Raw genomic sequence first — 14,504 nt, 5'->3', positions numbered from 1 at the left:
TTTACTTTTTTATCTGGAATCTGTCTAGAAAACCATCCATTTCTTCTAGATTTTTCAGTTTTGTTTTGTATATCCTGTTTTTAGTGGGATCTGATGATCTTTTTAATTGTTTCAGGTTCTTTTGTCATGTTTTCCTTTTTATTTCTGATTTTGTTAATTTTGCTATTATCTTTGTTCCCTTTGGATAGTTTGGCTAGGGGTTTTTCTATCTTATTGATTTTTCTCAAAGGACCAGCTATTGATTTTGTTGATACTTTGTATGGTTCTCTTTACTTGTATTTGGTAGGTTTCTCTCTTGAGTTTGAAGATTTCTTGCCCTTTACTCCTCTTTGGTGTAAGTTTTTTTTTTTTTTTTTTTTTTCATTATCTTTTTTGGCTTTTGGGTGTGCTTTTCATTTATTCTTGTAGGATCCTTCCTTTTTTTCTTTTTGTTTTTAACCAATCCTGTCAGTACTATTAATTTTCTCCTTGACATTGTTTTATTTAGTACCATAAATTTGGGTATGCTTATTATCATTTTCACTTAATTCCAGGGAGTCTTTAATTTCTATCTTTATTTCTTGCCTGACTAATCATTGAGTAGATATTGTTTAGTTTACATGGGTATGTGGGGGTTTTTTTTGACATTTTTATTGTTTTTTAAGTCTATCCTTAATCTTCTGTGATGTGATAGGATGCACAAGATTATTTCAATAGTCTGTAATTGTTTGAGACTTTTTCTATAACTGATAATATGGTTAATTTTGGAGGGAATGCCATGAAGTGCTGAAAAAAATTCTATTCTTTTGTTTTAGGGAGGAATGCTTTTTGTATATCTATTGAACACATTTGGTTCATATCTTCCATTAGTATTACAGTGTTTCTATTTAGTTTCTCTTTTAATGACCTGTCCATTGGTTAGAGTGAAGTCTCCCATTACTACTGTGTGAGGATCAATGTATCTTTTCCTTCTGTAAAGTTTTTGATATAAATGTACTTGTCCTTGTATTTGTGGCATAAATGGTCACAATTGAGACTTTCTTCTAGTCAATAATTATCTTGGTGGATGTAGTGTCCATCCCCATCTTGCTTTAAATCTTTTGGTTGTAAGTCTATTTTATTGAATATTAGGATGTTACTCCAGCTTGTTTCTTGGGATCACTTGCTTGGATATTGTTTTCGAAGTTTATCTTCTGAGGTAGTAGCCCTCTTTGTTATTGAGCCATGTTTCTTTACTGCAGCAACATGCTGGGTCCTGTTTATATATCCAGTTTTTAGATGATGCCTTTTCATTGGAGAACTGAGTCTATTGCTTTTGAGACATACTAAAGTTAGATGCTTGTTAGTTCCTGTTACATTTGCTGTTATAGGTTGCATTAGATGTATGTAATTTTCTCCTTTTTTTGTTGTAAGATAATTAATATCGTGCTTTCTTCTTTGATGTAGGTACCCTCATAATGCTGAAATTTTCCTTCTAGAATCCTCTATAGGACTCAACTTAAATATAAATATTGTTTAAATTTGCTTTTGCTCTGGAGAATTTTGGTTTTTCCATCTATGCTGATTGATAGTTTTGGTGGATATAGTAGCCTACATTGTCATTTGTGTTCTTTTTAGGTCTGTATGATTTCTGCCTAAACTTTTCTGCCATTTAGGGTCTCTGTTGAGAAGTCTGGTATAATTCTGATCAGTCTGTCTTGGCCTTTTCCCATACAGCTTTTAATATTTCTTTGTTCTGTACACTTAGCATTTTGAATAATATAGGATAAGACGGTTCTCCTTTCTTGTACATTTCATTTGGTTTTCAATAGGCTTCTTATAGATCTCTTTCTTTAGGTGAGAGAAATTTTCATCTTTGATTTTGAAGATGCTTTTTGGTCTTTTAGCAGGAAATCTTCATTCTCCTGTACTCATGTTATCCTTAGATTTGTTCGTTTCATTGTACCATGAATTTCTAATGCTTTGGGTTAAGAGGATTTCTGCTTTGAATTTTCTTTGGCTATTGTGCCACTATCTTCCATAATATCTTCTACACCTGAGATTCTCTATTTTATCTTTTGTATTCTGTTCGGGATGATAACATTTCTATTAAATGACCTCTTTCCTAGATTTGCTATTTCCAGAGTTATCTCTGTATTGTGTATTCCTTATGGATTCTACTTTTACTTTTATATCTTGTACTGATTTGTAAAATCCTTCATCTGTTTGTGTATTCTTTTATTTCTACAAGGGATTTGTTTGTTTCTTCTTTAAGGGCTTCTACATGATTGCCTCTGTTTTCCCATATTTCTTTCAATGACTTATTTATATACTCCTCAAAAACTCTATTATCTTCCTGAGACAGGATTTTAGGTCACCATAATGTTTTTTTAGGTGTGTTGGTGTATGTAGGGCTTGCTCTGGTGAAAGAACTCACTTATGATGATACCAATGCATATGGACTTGCATTGCTTATGGGATTGTGCTTGCCTCTAGGCATCAGGTTATCTCTGGTGTTAGCCAGCATGAGTCTGAAGCTTCCTTTATTTGTCTTTGAATTCCTGCACCTATTCTGGGATGACTGATGCCCAGGCTGTAGCAATCCTCCTGTGAGTACTTCATACTGTGTGGTCATAAGAGGGTCAGACACCTACTGATCTATTGGCATACATTTAGCTGATCTTCTGTATTTCCTTCAGAATATTGGTTCTTCTTTGGGGTAGACAAGCTGATTATCTGTTTTCCTATATGCAACAGAATTCCTGCAATGGCTTTAGATTGTTCAGCACTTGTCCTGCATACAGCATGACTATTTGTATGCCTTGAGACTCTTGGTTCTCTAGAAGAGTAGACAAGCTTTTAACCTGTCCAGGTTGAAAGCACAGTGTGAAAGGGGTGGTGGAGAAGCTAGAAAGAACCCAGAGGTCCTTCAGTAGATGAATGGATACAAAAAAATGTGGTACATTTACACAATGGAATACTACTCAGCCACCAGAAACAATGACTTAACAAAATTCTTAAGACAATGGCTGCATCTAGAGAATATCATCTTGAGTGAGATAACCCAGTCACAAAAGAACAGACATAATATGCAGTCACTGATAGTGGGATGATAACCCCAGAGGCTCGCACTGCCCCAGAAACGACTTACAGTCTGTGTGAAGTTCAAGAAAAAAAGAAGAAAAAAGAAAACAAATAAAAAGTCATGCTCAATCCTTACACACCAAGAACACATTGACAAATTCCAGGTTACACCATGTTTTACATGTACTTTTTGCTCATTGTAAAAAAAAAAAAAAAAAAAAAAAAGGAAAAAAAATCCAAGCACTGACACAATTGTATCTGTATACATTTATGCAAAAATGTTTAATTTTTTTATCTTTGTTTTTTTTAAAATAAAGTTTAAAAAAAAAAGATAAGGTAACCTTAAGGAAAAAAAAAAAAAAAAAAACATAGGCACAATGGTTTGTGCTCTAAGGTCAAAGATCAACAAATGTGACCTAATGAGATTGCAAAGTTTTTTAAAACTAGGGACACTGGCAAGAAAAAAAATGGCAGCCAACAGATTGGGAAAAGATATTTACCAACCCCACATCTGATAGAGGCTTAATATCAAAGGTATGCAAAGCACTCAATAAATTAGACACCAGAGAATCAAACAATCCTATTAAAAATGTGGTACAGAGGTAAACGAAAAGTTCTCAATTGAGGATTATTGAATGGCTGAGAAGTATCTAAGAAAGTGCTTTACTTCCTTAATCATCAGGGAAATACAAATCAAAACAACCTGGAAATTCCACCTCATTCCAGTCAGAATGACTAAGATCAAAAATTCAGATGACAGCTGATGCTGGTGAGGATGTCGAGAAAGGGGAACATTTCTCCAATGTTGGTGGGTTGTAAACTGGTACAACTACTCTGGAAATCAGTCTGGCTGTTCCTCAGAAAATTGGACATAGTACTACCTGAAGTCACAGTTATTCCACTTCTGGGCATATACCCCAGTGACGATCCAACATACAATAAAGACACATGCACCACAAAATTCATAGCAGGCCTATTTATAATAGTCAGAAGCTGAAAAGAACACAGATGTCTTTCAGTAGATGAATGGATACAAAAATTGTGTTATATTTACACAATGGAGTACTACTCGGCTCTCAGAAACAGTGACTTTATGAAATTCCTAAGAAAATGGATGCATCTACAGAATAATATTCTGAGTGAGATAAGCCAGTCAAAGAAGAACAGACATAATATGCAGTCACTGATAATTCGATACTAACCCCAGAAAGGTCTGAACGCCCCATAAATAACTCACAGGCTATATGAAGCTCAAGAACAACAAACTCTAAAAAAAAAAAAAAAAAAAGTTTTATTCCCTTTTAGAAAAAAAAATAAATGTATAGCACCCTCTCAGAGTGTGGCACACCTGGACCTGAAATCATTAATAATCCAAGTGCTAAGAATATAGCCATGTGGCAATTTTTGGTATTGACAGATCATTACGCTTAATCTATACTCAACAAGAAATCTGTTTCCATGTTACATTCTGTCCTACATGTCCTTTAATGTTATGGTAACTAGTGGCATTCCAATGCATGCTATCAAACCTCTAAGAAAATTAAGTACTGACAAAAAATTTATTTAATGTTATGCCCAAATGCCTTTAAAAATATGTATATGCATTTGTAATTCTTTAAAATAAAGTTGTGTTGTAAACAAATGTTGGTGTCACTACTTTTGTTCTTTGGAAACACTATTAATCAAAATGAATATAGAAGAATTTTTAGCTTCACAAGGTACCTTTTTTTTTAATTGCCCATCTCATTATGTGTGTGATCAGTGTCTTGATCATTAAGTTCTTTCCTGTGTCAATGAGTTCAAGCCTATCCCTACCTATCTTCTCTATGATATTCAGGGTATCTGATTAAATGTTGCAATCCATATAAATTTATCTGGATTTGATGATTATACAGAACTAATAAAAATGTCTATATTTATTTGTTTTTAAAAAATGTTGAATAAATATAGAAACAACTCATGTGACTGCTCTATAAAACAATCACATGAGTTTTTGCTAGGCTGTTTCCAGAAAAACACCACATGTCTGTTCTCAAAAAACATTCTCCCAAGTGTCTCCTTCAGCAAAATTCATCTCTTAAGATATTTTTCATAAAACTATCACATGACACAGCTGAGTCACTAGACATACCCGAACTTTTCACTTTGCAGCTTATTGGTCAACAGTTCAATTTTTTTCAACTTTTAGAAGCTACACTTCAGCAGACTTGCTTTTCTTTATAAAATTCCCAATAATTAATAAAAAATTATATTTTGTCAAGCTCTGTGTGTGGTCATGAGAGTGGGTGTGTGCCCGGCTTCTATGTGTGGCCCAACATTGCTGTGCTCTAACAGACTATGCTGTCTCCAGCCCCGGCATTATTTGGCATAGCCATCCAGGCAAGGTGCCAGAATTATCCTGGTGGACTTGCAGAACCTCCGTGTTGTCATGAACAGTATACAGACATCCATAACAGCTGGTGTCTGGAGCAGATAAACTGAATCTTGTTATTGAATTCTTCAAGACTATTACTGAATTACTGAAGTTAAAAATGACGTCGACTCTTGAGAAGAACAAGCTGCCTCCAGGTCCCATTATGTCTGTGCCAATTGCACCACACTTCTTCTGAATGTGTCCTTAACTATTCAGTCCCCACCAAAGTATCTCACAGCCTAAGCATGTGACTAGCCACCTGCAGTATGGGACTCCTTTCCACCAGTTGCACCTAACAGTTTATGTGAAGTCCTTCGGGGGAAGTTCTTCTGTTTGATAGTCTCACTGATTTACTGGAAGGCATTTTTATAAAAACCAACAATTTCTAGAAACCACTAAAACTGAAACAGCAGTTTTCTAAAAGTTTTTTCTACTGTCCTTTCATATTTAACTATAAGATGAGCTCGGGCTCAGCTACAGTTTTATTAATCAGAAAACTAAGTGAGCCGGTGTGGAAGTGATCAGCCTGTACAGGGACCTTTGCTATTATTCACTGCTTGATGGTTAACACTGTGGCTTTCATAGGATGGTTCTTGCTGTCAGCAGCCTCACTGAGACAGCACAACGTGGTAGATGTTGCTGTCTTCTCACCAGGACCCTAAGAACAAGGTCAGAGATTATGCACATTGCAGTTTCATACACTCACAACTGTGGGTGATTGCCTTTGGAAAACCATTTGGGGCTGTAAGTTTGATGCATGTTAATGTGTCAGTGCACTTTTAGCATAGTGCAATTTAGACTGAAATTAAAGCACACACCTGCCTCAGGGTCAGAATCTGCTCTGTGGGCTTTTTTTTTTTTTTTTTTTTTTTTTTGAAGGACAAAAAAATGACATAAGCAGCACTCTGTGTTATGCAGAAAGGTCAGGGTTTGCAGACCACTTTTCTATAGATTTTAATAATTTTCTTTTTTCCGCTCCTGTTGAGATCATCAGCATTCTTATCTAAATAAATCCTGAAGATAATTTTAAAAAGAACATAAAAGAAACAATATATTCTGGTACCAGTTCTCACAACACAGCAAGCCCTGAATACACCAACACACTTGGAAATCAGGGTGTTGACCTAATAAAATCTTTTCTTATGAAGATAATAGAGTCATTTAAGAAAGTTATAAAATACCCACTGAAAGGAATACAGGAAAACACAGGCAAACAGGTAGAATCCCTTAAATAGGAAACAAATAAATCTTTTAAATAAATAAAGAAAAATACAATCAGATGAAGAAATTGAACAAAGCTGTCAAAAACACAAAAATGAAAATAAGAAAAAGAGAAAATGCAAATAGAGGCAATCCTACAAATACAAAACCTAGAAAACCAGTCAGTAGCTAAAGATACAAGCATCAACAACATAATATAAACAATAAAAGAGACAATCTTATGCATAAAATATACCTTAAAAGATATTGAAACAATGAGCAAGAGAAATTTCAAAACAGATAAAAACCATCATAACACAAAATATCCAGAAATAGAGGAAGTCATTTAAAATCTTCAAACCAAAAAACAGTCAGGGCCTGATGGCTTAAGTGCATATTTATACCAGACTGTCAAAGAACAGATAATACCAATAGTTCTCAAAATATTTCATAATATAGAAACAGAAGAAACAGTACCTAATTAATTTAATAATGTATCATTCAATGCATCACTCAGATATTTAACCCACACAGAGATTCAACAAAGAAATGGAGCTTAAGAAAAATTTTGCTTATGAATATCAATTCCAAATTACCCAATAAAATTCTAGCAAACCTTCTACATGCCTCTATCTAATCCTAGAGTTGGGGCTGTCCTATGACCCTCCTTACCCAAAATATGTCTGCAGAGATCTGGTCTAGCAGGAGCCTTCTCATTCCTAAACCCACAGGTGAGATCCCACTTTTGCTCCACTGACTGTTCAATTGACAAACGTAGATGTTACCTCACAATAAAAAGGTGAAAAATAATTACCAAGTAAATAATCCCAAGAAACAAGCTGGTATAGACATTTTAATAACAAATAAAATCGACCTTTAGCCAAAATGGATGGAACTAGAAAAATATCATCCTGAGTGATATAATCAAATCACAAAAATACACCCATAGTATGCACTCACTGATAAGTTGATATTTACCAAAAAAACCTACAATTCACAAACAACATGAATCTCAAGAAGAAGAATCAAAAATGTGCAGATGCTTCAGTTTTTCTCAGAATGGAGAACAAAAATATTCTCAGGAGTAAATATGGAGACAAATCTTGGAGAAGAAACTGGAGGCCATCCTGAGATTGCCCCATGTAGGGATCCAACCCATATTCAGTCAACTAACTAAACAATATTGTGGCTGCCAAGAAGTACATGCTGCCAGGAGCCTGATATAGCTGTCTTCTGAGAGTCTCTGCCAGAGCATAACAAATACACAGGCAGACACTCACAGCTAACCACAGAATAGAGACTGGGGTCCTCCTCTAATGGAGGAATTAGAGAAAGAATTGAAAGAGTTGAAAAGATTGCATCCCCATAAGAACAATATCAACATACCAGAGCTGCCAGAGATGATAGAACTATCCAAAGAGTACACATGGACAGACCCACGACTCCATCTGCATATGTAGCCGAGCATAGCCTTGTTGGACATCAATGGGAGGAGACGCCCTTGGTACTATAACAAAACAAAAAAAAAAAAAAAAAAAAAAAGGAAAAAGAAAAAAGATTTTGCTAAGGAATTTTTAATGTATTACAGTGACAAGTGTAAACTTCATTATGTATATTTCTTGAAGTTTAGGGTTTTAAATTTCTTAGATTTTCTTATTCTTTTTATTTATCTTAGAGTTTGATGAAATTAGATTTTTAATATGTTATCTCTTTTTTAAAACACATTAAAAAACTATAAACATTTAAATTATCATCTGAGATATATTGTGATAATTAAATAATTCTGTGTTTCAAAAGCAGAACACTTATTTTTAATAACTTTACCATCATTTAATTATCCTAAAGCATGAGCCAATGTGTTCCCTTTATTAATCTATAGTGCTTGAATAAAAACATCAGATACATCTCCAATCCCTTTCATTGGAGTAAAATTATCACGATCTTGCAAATTAAATTATATATTTGCTTGTTTATTTATTTTTCTGAATATAAGGTGATTTACTAAAAAAAAATGTGTTAAGGACTTTGAAATACCTTGGTGTGACTCTAACTAAGCAAGTGTAGGACCTTTATGACAAGAACATCAAACCTCTAAAGAAGGAAATTGAGGAGTAACTCAGAAAATGGAAAGATCTCCCATGCTCATGGATTGGAAGGATCAACATTTAAAAATGGCCATCATATCAAAAGAAATCTACAGAGTCAATGCAATCCCCATCAAAATTCCAACCCAGTTCTTCATGTAATTGGAAAGATCAATGTGGAATTTCATATGGAATACCAAAAGACCTAGAATAGCGAAATCCATCCTCAACAACAAGAAAACATCTGCGGGAATCACTATTCCTGACCTAAAGCTATATTACAAGGCAATTGTGCTGAAAACTGCATGGTACTGGTACAGAAATAGGCATGTAGATCAATGGAATAGAAAAGAAGATCCAGAAACGAGCCCTCACATATATGGTCACCTGTTTTTTGACAAAGGAGCTGTAAACATTCAATGGAAAAAGGACAGCCTATTCAACAAATGGTGCTGGTCCAACTGGCACTCAGCATGCAAAAGAATGAAAATATACCCTTTCTTATCTCCTTGTACAAAGCTCAAGATTATGTGGATCAAAGATCTCCACATTAAACCAGATACACTGAAACTATTAGATGAAAAAGTAAGGAAAACCTTAGAACACATGGGCACAGGAGAAAATTTTCTGAACAAAACACCAATGGCTCAAGCTCTAAGGTCAAAGATTAACAAATGGGACTTAATGAGATTGCAAAGTTTCTGTAAGGCTAAAAACATGGTCAAGAAAACAAAACGGCAACCAACAGAATGGGAAAAGATCTTTACCAACACCACATCAGATAGAGGCCTAATATCAAAGGTGTACAAGGAACTCAAAAAGCTAGACACCAGAGAATCAAATAAACCTATTAAAAAATGGGGTACAGAGCTAAACAAAACCTTTTCAGTTGAGGAACACCGAATGGCTGAGAACATCTGAAGAAGTGCTTGACATCATTAGCAGTCAGGGAAATGCAAATCAAAACAACCCTGAGATTCCACATCACACCAGTCAGATTGGCCAAGATCCAAACCTCAGATGACAACAGATGCTGACAAGGTTGTGGAGAAAGAGGAACCCTTCTCCACCGTTGGTTGGGTTGCAAACTAATACAACCACTCTGGAAATCAGTCTGGCGATACTTCAGAAAATTGGACATAATACTACCTGAAGACCCAGCTATTCCACTTCTCGGCATATACCCCAGAGACACCTTAGTACACAGCAAAGATATATGCACCACAATGTTCATAGCAACTCTATATATAATAGCCAGAAGCTGGAAAGAACCCAGATGTCCTTCAGAAGATGAATGGAAACAAAAATTGTGGTACATTTACACAATGGAATACTATTCACCCTCCAGAAACAATAAATTAACTAAATTCTTAAGAAAATGGCTGCATCTAGAAAATATCATCCTGAGTGAGATAACCCAGTCACTAAAAACAGATATAATATGTAGTCACTGATAGTGGGAAGCTAACCCCAGAGGCTCACACTGCCCCAGACACAACTCACAGACTGTATGAAGTCCAAGAAAAAAAAAAAAAGAAAAAAAATAGTCATGCTCAATCCTTACCCACCAAGAACACATTGACAAATTCTGGGTTGTACCCTGTATTACATGTACTGTCTGCTCATTGTTAAAAAAAAAAAAAAAAAAAAAAAAAAAAAAAAAAAAAACCTTTACACACCAAGAAAACTTTGATTATTTCCAGGTTGCATCTTGTTTTACATGTACTTTTAGCTCATTGTAACTGGTGGGATCTTGATCACACTATCAAACCCTTAAAATAAAAAGTACTGAAAAAAATAAAATAAAAATAATAAAATGTCACTTGTCACAGATTTTTTATCTTTTTGACCAGTTAAGAAAGAGTCTTTGACTTACAACTGGCCACTTTAAAATAAAGATTTATTTATGACCAAAGATAACAGCAGTACTTATCTATGAGAATAACATAATTATTTTCAAATGAAACTTAATGTACAAACCATATTCATTCAGGGAAATGCTAGCCGTAGCATCACCTAGGGCCCAGGTTTGTTCTGTACCAGTCCTACATCTGATAGAGGGCTAATATCCAATATATACAAAGAACTCAAAAAATCAGACTGCAGAGAATCAAAAAATCCTATTAAAATGGAGGAAAGAACTAAACAAAAATTTCTCAATTGAGAAATACTGTATGGTTGAGAAGCACCTAAAGAAATGTTCAACATCCTTAGTCATCAGCGAAATACAAATCGAAAGAAACCTCAGGTTCCTCTTCACATCAGTCAGAATGGCTAAGAACAAAAACTCAGATGACAACAGGTGCTGGTCTGTATGTGGAGAAAGAGGAACACTTTTGATTATTGATGGGATTACAAACTATTATAACCTATCTGAAAATCAATACGGAGTTTTCACAGAAATGTAGCAGTAAACAGACCAAGCTATATCACACTTGGGAATATACCCATAAGATGCCCCACCATGTAATATTGTACTATGTTCACAGCAGCCTTATTTATTTAGCTGTAGGTTAGAAACAACCCAGATGGCCCACATTAGGTGAATTGATAATATAGAAAATTTGCTTTATTTACACAGTAGATTAGCTATTAAGAACAAATCATCATAAATTTTGCTGGCAATTTGATGGAACTAGAACCCCCAACCCATTCATATACAGCTCAGGATCGCCTTGTCTGGCCTCAGTGAGAAAAGAACATATAACCCTTAAGAGACTTACCAACCCAAGAAGGAGTCCTGGGGAAGTAAGTTGGGTGGGGACATCTTATGCATCACCATTTTTAAAAAATGCTGTACTTTTTATATTTGATGATTTTAGCCACTTTGTCATAACTGTATGGGTTAATTTCTGGGTCTTTGAGTTTATTCCATTGATCTACCTGCCTGTTTCTGTACCAATAGCATGCTGCTTTTGTCACTATTGCTCTGTAATTCAGCTTGAGGTCAGGGAGAGTGATTCCATCAGAAGTACTTTTACTGTTGAAAAAGTATTTTGCTATCTTTGTTTTGTTGTTATTCCAAATGTATTTGCAAATTGCTCTTTCTAACTCTACTGAAGAATTAAGTAGGAATTAGATAGGGATTACATTGAATCTGTAGACTGCTTTTGTCAAGATGCCCATTTATACTATATTAATCCTGCAAGTCTATGAGCATGGGAGATTATTCATTCTTCTGAAATTTTCTTCGATTTCTTCAGATACTTGAAGTTCTTGACATACAGATCTTTGATGGGCTTGGTTAAAGTCACATAAATATATTTTATACTATTTTTGATCATTCTAATGGGTGTTGTTTCCCTAATTTCTTTCTTAGCCTGTTTATCCTTATAGTAAAGGAAGGCTATTGATTTGTTTGAGTGCATTTTATATCCAGCTACTTTGCTGGACTTGTTTTTCAGGTTTAGCAATTCTCTGGTGGAATTTTTGGGGGCATTAAATAATACTATCTTTTCATCTGAAAATACTGATATTTTTAATTCTTCTTTTCAAATTTCTATCCATTTGACCTCTTCTTGATATCTAATTGCTCTGTCTAGGACTTCAAGTTCTATATTTAATAGGTAGAGATAGAGTGGTCAGCCTTGTTTTGTCCCTGGATTCAGTGAGATTGCTTCAAATTTCTCTCCATTTAGTTTGATATTGGCTACTGATTTGCTGTATACTACTTATACTATATTTATATATATAGGCCTAAAGTTCCTGATTTTTCCAAGGCTTTTATCATAAAGGGTTGATACATTTTGTCAAATGTTTTCTTAGCTTCTCATGAGATGATCATGAGGTTTATTCTTTGAGTTTGTTTACATAATGGATTACATTGATGGATTTACCTATACTGAAACATCCATGCATCCCTGTGATAAAGCCTACTTGTTTATGTTGAATGTTCTTTCTGATATGTTACTGGGTTTGATTAGCAAGATTTAATGAGTATTTTTTGCATCAATAATCATGAGGGAATTTGCTCTGATGTTCGATCCTTTTGTTGGGTTGTTGGGTGGCTTATGTATTAGTGTAACTGTGGCTTCATAGAATGTATTGAATAGTATTTCTTCAGTTTTTATTCTATAAAATATTTTGAAAAGTATTGATATTAAGTCTTTATTGAAGGTCTGAAAAAATTCTGCACTAAAAATTCTGGGAGATTTTTCTTGGGAGACTTTTAATGATTGTTTCTATTTCTTAAGGGTTATAAAACAGTTAGGTGATTTATCTAATCCTGATTTTTTTTGGTACTTGGGAATTGTCTAGTAAATTCTCTATTTCATCCATATTGTCCAGTTTGAACATAGGGTGTTGTCCATTTGTATTAGGATCTGATGTATATATATATATATACATGTATATATATATATATTTCTTCTGTTTCTGTTGTTAAATCTTCATTTTCAATTTTGATTTTGTTAGTTTGGATACTTTCTCTGTGCCCTCTGGTTAGACTGGCTAAGGGTTTATCTATTTTGCTGTTTTTCTAAAATACTAGCTTCTACTTATGTTAATTCTTTGTCTAGTTCTCTTTATTTCGACTTGGTTGATTTCAGCTTTGAGTTTGATTATTTCTTTCCATCTACTCCACTTGGGTGTATTTGCTTCATTTTGTTCTAGAGCTTTTAGATGTTCTGTGGAGCTGCTAGTATATGCTTTCTCCAGTTTCTCCATTTATTTTTTTTTGAATTTTTTTATGGAAGCACAGATTTCTGTGTTTTGCTCTTAGCACTATTTTCATTTTGTCCCATGATTTTATGTATGTTGTGTCTTCATTGTCATTAAATTAAAAAGAAAAAGGTCTTTAATTTCTTTTTTCCCTGACCAAGATATCATTGAGTAGAGCATTGATCAGCTTTCATGTGGGCTTCCTGTTGTTTTTGTTGTTATGAAAGATACGCCTTAGTCCAAGGTGATCAAGTAGGATGCATGGTGTAAGTTTCTTCTTGTTTCTGTTGAGGCTTGTTCTCTGTCCTATTGTATGGTCAGTGTTGGAGAAAGTATCATGAAGTGCTGAGAAGAAGGTATATTCTTTGGTTTTAGATTGTTTTGTGGATATTTGTTAGTCCTTTTGTTCATAAAATTCCTTAGCTTCACTGTGTCTCTGTTTACTTTCTGTTTCCATGATCTATCCATTATGTGATTGGGATGTTAAAGATTCCTAATGTTATTGTGTGAGTTTCAATGTGTACTTTGAGATTCATTACTGTTTCTTTATATATGTTTGTGTTCTTGCATTTGGGGCATAGATACTTAGAATTGATAATTTCTGTTGGTTGATTTCTCATTTATGATTATGTAGTGTCCTTACATATTTCTTTTTCATAACTTTTGGTTGGAAACCTATTTTATTGGATACTAGAATTGTTATTCTAGCTTGTTTCATATGACCATTTGCCTGGAAAAAAATCAAGCTTTTACTTTGATGTAATGTCTCTCTTTGTCACTGAGATAGGTGACATTCCTGTTTGTAGCAATGCTGAGGGCCAGTCACAGCAGGGATCTTCTTTCTTGAAGTTTCTTCTTGAGGCAGTAGAGAGGGGAGAGCATCAAAGAACCTTAAGACTTCATCTTAAGAGATATGTAGATTAGAATATCTACAAAATATTACAAAATATTTAGGTTTGTTGTATAAAAATTACTTATGTCAATCTAACTTACTCTGCTACTGTAGCTCACCTGCCTTTTATGTTTTTTCTGAGGCCAGAAACTGCAGTCTCTGCTACTTAGTGTCTCTTTGTAAAACAGCAAAAGATTAAGTAAATAGCATTTGT

Source organism: Micromys minutus, assembly GCF_963924665.1.
Source record: "Micromys minutus genome assembly, chromosome: X".
Classification (NCBI taxonomy): domain Eukaryota; kingdom Metazoa; phylum Chordata; class Mammalia; order Rodentia; family Muridae; genus Micromys; species Micromys minutus.
This window is presented reverse-complemented; position numbering follows the sequence as displayed.